This window comes from Phoenix dactylifera, chromosome 18, assembly GCF_051530095.1.
Source record: "Phoenix dactylifera cultivar Ajwa chromosome 18, Ajwa_hap1_PhDact_Kaust_v1.1, whole genome shotgun sequence".
In the NCBI taxonomy this organism is placed as follows: Eukaryota; Viridiplantae; Streptophyta; class Magnoliopsida; order Arecales; family Arecaceae; genus Phoenix; species Phoenix dactylifera.
In genome coordinates, this window is record NC_143207.1 from 12,096,106 (window position 1) to 12,102,310 (window position 6,205).

General features: G+C 38.5%; 1 long non-coding RNA gene across 1 annotated transcript; it reads right to left on the reverse strand.

The window, feature by feature from the left end:
* Window positions 1–3,818: 3,818 nt before the first annotated feature.
* Window positions 3,819–5,612, reverse strand: LOC149750927 (uncharacterized). Its single transcript, XR_016399026.1, has 3 exons — window positions 5,395–5,612; window positions 4,323–4,639; window positions 3,819–4,206 (listed from the first exon to the last, which is right to left on the reverse strand). It is a non-coding gene; the product is annotated as an uncharacterized LOC149750927 (long non-coding RNA).
* Window positions 5,613–6,205: the final 593 nt, after the last annotated feature.

Below are 6,205 nucleotides of genomic sequence, written 5' to 3' on the forward strand. Positions count from 1 at the left end.
AGACGAGGGGCGGAGACGCGTGATGGCTCGGATCACACGCGGACGAAGGATGGAGAGCCAGAGGGGCTTCGGAGTGGTCGTGGGGAAATGGGAGCGATGTGTGATGGCCCGTAGTCCGCGTCGACGTGGGGGAAAAGGGCACTGATGGATTCCGAAGCAGAGGGGGGACGTGATAGGGTGTGATGGACGATGGCTCGCCTTGTACGGGAGTAATTAAGTGGAAGGGGGAGTGAGGGGAGTTTTTGTCTTTGTTCTGTTGGTTAACTTGTATTGGGTTTCTCTCACCCGAAGAGGGAACTGTATCTTTGCTATTTTGCATGGCTTCTCTTCTCTTTGGGAAGAGCTTTGGGAAGAGCCACTGAATATCATTTCCTTTCCCCTATCTTTGTTGGTTTCTTCTCTGGTTGGGACCTACCACCCTTTTCTTGACATTTTTAATAATGAGTTAAAACTGCAAGAGCTTCAGAGTTCAGTGATGTCCAGATTCAGAATGGGCAAATGGCCTTGGTACATACATCATGTATTTGCCTCCCATACATCATGTATTTGCCTCCCATACTGAAGTAGCCAGGTATCTGTATTTATTGCCAGGAAAATATGAGAGCACGTCACGAATAGCTCATGAGTAAGAAAACTTAACTAGAGTAAGAAAAAGGAATAACTTTACCATTAAGCTCATGAGTGCCAGCCAAAACTAAACATTTTTATTATATTGTGCATACCATTGTCACTGGGTTTCATTCTTTGACTTTAATTCAATAACTTAACGGTAGAATTTTATTTGTACTAGCTTGTCACTGGGTTTCATACTTTGACTTTAATTCAATAACTTAACGGTAGAATTTTATTTGTACTAGCTATGCATTCCCACATGCTGTCATCTTTCAATACAATTATGGGAAAGCCCACGTCCACAAAAAGAAATAAGACATCACCTTTCAGCTAATTAAGAATGGAGTTCCATACGGGGTTCATTGCTAGGGCTCAAGAATGGATGAAAAAAGGACTCAACAAGCCACAATAGCTCTAACTTTGGGGGTTCATGAAGTGCTATAAAATAGCATAAGCTTTGCAATACATTTATCTGGCTATTGTAATTTTATTTTCTTTTGAAGATCTTTCCATTTTCTTGCCAGTGTCATTATAAGGGTGTCATTTTTTGAAATAATGAAAATTCCTACTGCACTGTTATACAATAGTCATATAATGATTACTATGAATTGAAATCCCAGAGAAATTGTAAAGGTATTATGATGACATTTATGTATCTTAGAGATTATAATCATATGAAATAGTGGTTAGTACTTCATATATTTAGAAACCAGACTATTTATTTTTTTTGGAAAAAACAAAAAATTAGGCTGTTTAAATACTAGCTAAAGAGTCAGAGAGTTTTAACATAAGTCATGAAAAGTTGAGATCAAATTCACAAAGGTCCACTGGATGTACTACTTTCGGGCTAAAGAATCCTCAATATTAATTTTCATTATATAAGAAGTATATAGGTAGGTCAAACAAAGATAGAAACTATCGGAACTGATTTAAACAACTCATTTTTGCCATGCTATAACTTGGACAACCTATGCAAGTCCCATTTTTGTTGCAATATTATTGACTGTTTCAAACAAAAGAACTACACAACCAGGATAACATTAACCTGATTATTACAAAAAAGAACATTGATTGTCCAAATTAAAACATGATCACCGGTGAGAAGAGAAAAATACAATACAAATTTCACCATCCAAAACATAAGCTCTAGTTATCTGATAATGTAAGCAAGTGAGACGATATAATTATCAAAAAGAAAATGAAAATCTCTAGTAAAACTCGAATAAAACCAAAATTTAATCATTGTTAATCAGAGAGGAAGAGCGGTGAGGGACAGAGCCTCTAATTATTATTAATCAGAGGGAGTCTCTATTTTCTGAGAAACACAGGGTGGATTTAATTCTACCCACAGCCTACAGGCAACCGGCTAAGCTCTTAAAACAACAGCAGCAGCAAGCCAACAACAACAACAAATACCTACAGGGAACCTGGCCCTCAACAGATTAAAAAAATAAATCCCAACCCATACTGTTTGCTGTGTGGGGAAGCTCTCATTAACAGAGCATTTCATGCGCCACATCAAAGCCATTCAGCTTTCTCCGCGGCAAGCCCCATCAAGATTCAAACCCCACAACAAAGCCCCATCAAACTCGAATAAAAATGGGGAAATGGTGGTTCAACAACCACAGCCCCTAAATTCCAGATCGACTGAAATCCCCAAACTTTATGAGAAATGAATTGAAACAAAAACCCATCCAAATCCATCCAATACAAAACCCAAGCTAGGAAAAACAAAACCATCGCCAACAGAGATCACGAGAGCAAAGCAAGCCAGAACCAATTAGAAATCTACGGCCACATAGAGAGCCCGGATCGAAAAAAGAAAACCAAGAGACAGGGTCGGATCAAGAACTGATCGACGATGATACCTGAAGGAAATGAGGTCTGACTTCCGAGGAGGAAAAAGGAATAGTCGTGCTGCCTTGCTGGGATTTGGGAACTGGAAAGTGGGAATTGGGACCAAGGAGGCAAGGAGACGTCAAGGACAAGGGGAATAGCCCGTAGCCGCATGCCATAGGTGATAGGTTTACGGCTTACCAGCTTTACAGCCATGGCGATGGGATTGGGACAAGCTACAGTTGACAGCTATTTCTCAGCGATGCAGGGCCTTTCTTCGGGCCTAGGCCTTAGGTGACCGCCTCGGTCGCCTAACGGACGGGCCGGCCCTGAGCACGTGCCAATAATAGCTCCTCCTTTTCACGGATTGGAAATCTTATGTACTTCCACCAATTGCCTTCAAGAATTTTAATATAAAGCATGTGGCGTTGAAGATTTTTGCTACAAGATTCGGCTTGAAGGCAATTTTCATATAACAAATTCATAAGGTCATCTTAGTCAAGAGAGTGAATTTAATAAATAGAAGCATATTGTTTCTCCCATCTAATTTTATTTGAACGTATAATGCACGGCAGGAAAAGATTTGAGTATTATTTTGGACTCCGTGAGGGTTCTATTTTTTTTAATAAAAATTACTTCAAAATGATCCACCAGGTATTCTTTACTGCAGGGTTTATTTCTCTTTGAGAGAGATACTAATATTTGGGGAGCAGGCACACGCATCTATACTCCGTGTAAATAAAAAAAGGCTACACGCATTGCAATTAAGATGCTTCCTAATCCACCTAGCTAAAATTATTGGCCATTTGTAATTATATTAAGAATATTAGGAAAAATTGCTCAGCAACTATTTATCTAGGAAAAAAAATCAGCTGACATAAAAATTAGAGATTAAAAAAGATATCTTACTCTAATGAGCATTGAAAATGTTAACTAATATTTTTTTTATAAAAAGCGAAGAGCCAAAAGGCCCTTTTTTTTATATATTTTCTCCCTCCTTAACTAACAAGCTCCATATCTTACTGATAATACTAATATTTCCTCATTTGCCCACTAAAATAGAATTTTATATTATTTGTTTTAGTTTTCTTGTCTATATCAATTTTGCTCTAAGCTTGATTTTGTTTTTCTTGTTGTAATTGGCATTCCATATGTTGCAAGTGAGCCTATATTCCACATAGTTTGTTTGGATTTTCCAAAAATTTTTGCTCCTTAAAACTTCCTTGATAATTCCAAACTAACACTTCGTTCTGTTATCCTCTATTAGCAATCTAAGATCTTCAAAGCGTGCAAAGTCAGGCCATTTCCACCCTATAACCAAAGCATATAATTTAATTTTCACAAACCTACCATAAACGGTTATGCCAAACTTCAAAGGTAAAAGACCACATTGCCTCATTATATGCGATAACATCAAGCTTCTACATGCCACAAGATTCTCAAAAGTTGTGGTGTTATCATGCTACACAATCACCGCAAGCCACAAATCTTTGAGGTCCTAAAAACATTATTTAACGAATCATTTATTTCATTTTGTATCTATCCACTTCTTTTTCCTTGCCAGCCTTGTTATTAGTGTCGAGTTTCAAATTTTGAAGGCCCTTGGTTATCTTGCTCTCTTGATATTTTTGATTTTTGGGCTTGTCGGAGTCCAAACGATTTCCATCCAAACCACCTCCTGCTCTGTCCTTTGATGCTTGGCAAATCTCATGGGATTGGCCGGCCTCGACGTTTGGTGCTCAACGAAGCAACCCTTGACTGCAAGTGAGACAAGGAAATAAATAAATGTTAGATAAACATAAAACAGGATAAAATAAAGGAGGATGGGCAATATTTTATAGCTTGTGTCCAATGTAATTTCTCTTTTGGCTGACCTGAAGAAGTTTTATAATTTCATCTTTCGTCTTCTGATCAGGTGCAGACTTGTACTTTTTGAGTAGATCGACTACAATCTTGTCATCGATTATCCATTTAGTTCCATTTGACAGATCGACGATATGAAGCTCCTTTGTTGTAGTTGAACATTTACCTTTGTCGTTCGATTTTATATCTAACTTAAGCATCTTATCTCCAAGTTATACTTTAGGAAGAGGCAAGTGGCTTGGCTCATGCTTGCTAGGGGTTTCTTTAGCAGATCCTTGAAGAATTTTGTCACCGGAACTAGGAGCATCTCCTCGAAGATTGGATTTTTCTAATATATTGTAGAAATACATATCTTAATATGAATTCAATGATGTAGCAGCATGAAACGGAAAATGCTTGAGGATACTTGATGGTACATTGTAGAAATACATATCTTAATATGAATTTAATGATGTAGCAATGTGAAATGGAAAGTGCTGGAGGAATCGTGACATGTTGTGCATCATGGCTTCTTATGTTACATGTGGATGTGTTTGTGGATCGGGCTGGGCTTGGCTTTGCCCGCATATCAACATAATTTATATAGATTCAGGCTTATCTTCCAAGTCCAAGTCAAATCCTTACTCGAGCTTCAGGCCTTAAGTTGGATCTCGGGTTTTCTGGCTGAAGTATGAATGATTAAATATTGCTGACAATCTAAACATGTTTATTGTTCTATTAAGTTCATGTATCAGCAACAATTGTCAAATAAGTAAATAAATAGATCAAATAGAAACAAACAATACAAGAAAAATAAAAAATATTCAGGCCAAGCTGGCTTTAATCCTGATGTCCGAGCCTGGTCTATTTATTAAACAGGTTTGTTTTCCGGGCATGGCTCAGCCCACAGAGTCTGGAACTTGTCCTAAGGATTTCGGGCTTTAGCAAGCCGAGCGGACTGACAAATAATGAACAGGTAACGTTAAAAAGGAACTTTAACAAATGCTCATACTCAAGAAGAGATCAAATGGCAATAAAAATACATATGACCACAATGAGGACTCTCCAATGTGGATCAAAAGTTCCTGAATGAACTTCACTCACCTTTCCTCTGAGCCATGCTGATCTCCCTCAAGCTGAGCTTCTGCCTAAGAACTCTTCTAATCGGGCTTTCTCTAATGCTTGTGCATGTGGAAGGTGATTGCATGATGGCTTCCATTGCATAATGAGATTTTATCGGGCTTTCCCTTCCCCATTCCCTCTCCCTGGGGAGAGGGAAAGAGGGGAGTACCCTCTCCCAGGGAGAGGGGAAGAATCAAAATTTTATTTATTTATTTTCTTGTCCCTGATCCGACGACAAGCAGCATAAGAACGTGATAATTTGGTATTCTTTATCAGTGCAAGGGACATATGGCCAAGTGAAGCTTATCTCACTCAGCACCCACTTGGAGGACAATTGGCCAAGTGACGGCACGTTCATAATTTTGATATTCTCCCAAGGAAAGGCCGTTCATTGAAAGATAAATTTTATATTATTTTTTATTCTTTATTGGGGTTTGACCTACAAAAGGATGGTTACATGATCTGCATCTTTCAACTCTGTATAGTTTTCAAATTACCGTTGTCCCCATCCAGCTATAGAAAAAGCATGATTTAGGAATTGAACAACTGTTTATTTAGATTGGGCTAGCCCAAAGCTCCAGTAACCGAGCTTGGACCTAGTAAGTAGGCCCAGAAGCCAGGCCCGGGCATGAGTGATTTTAGTTATTCCTTAAGGGTAAGCTCGACCTGAACCCTACATGGTTCGCCTGTTGAACAAGTCCATTTCCAACATAGACAGGATTTTACAAGATATCTATCTCCTTGCTTAATTTCTTCTCCTCCATCTTTTGTTTAACCTAAGAACCTTAAATGA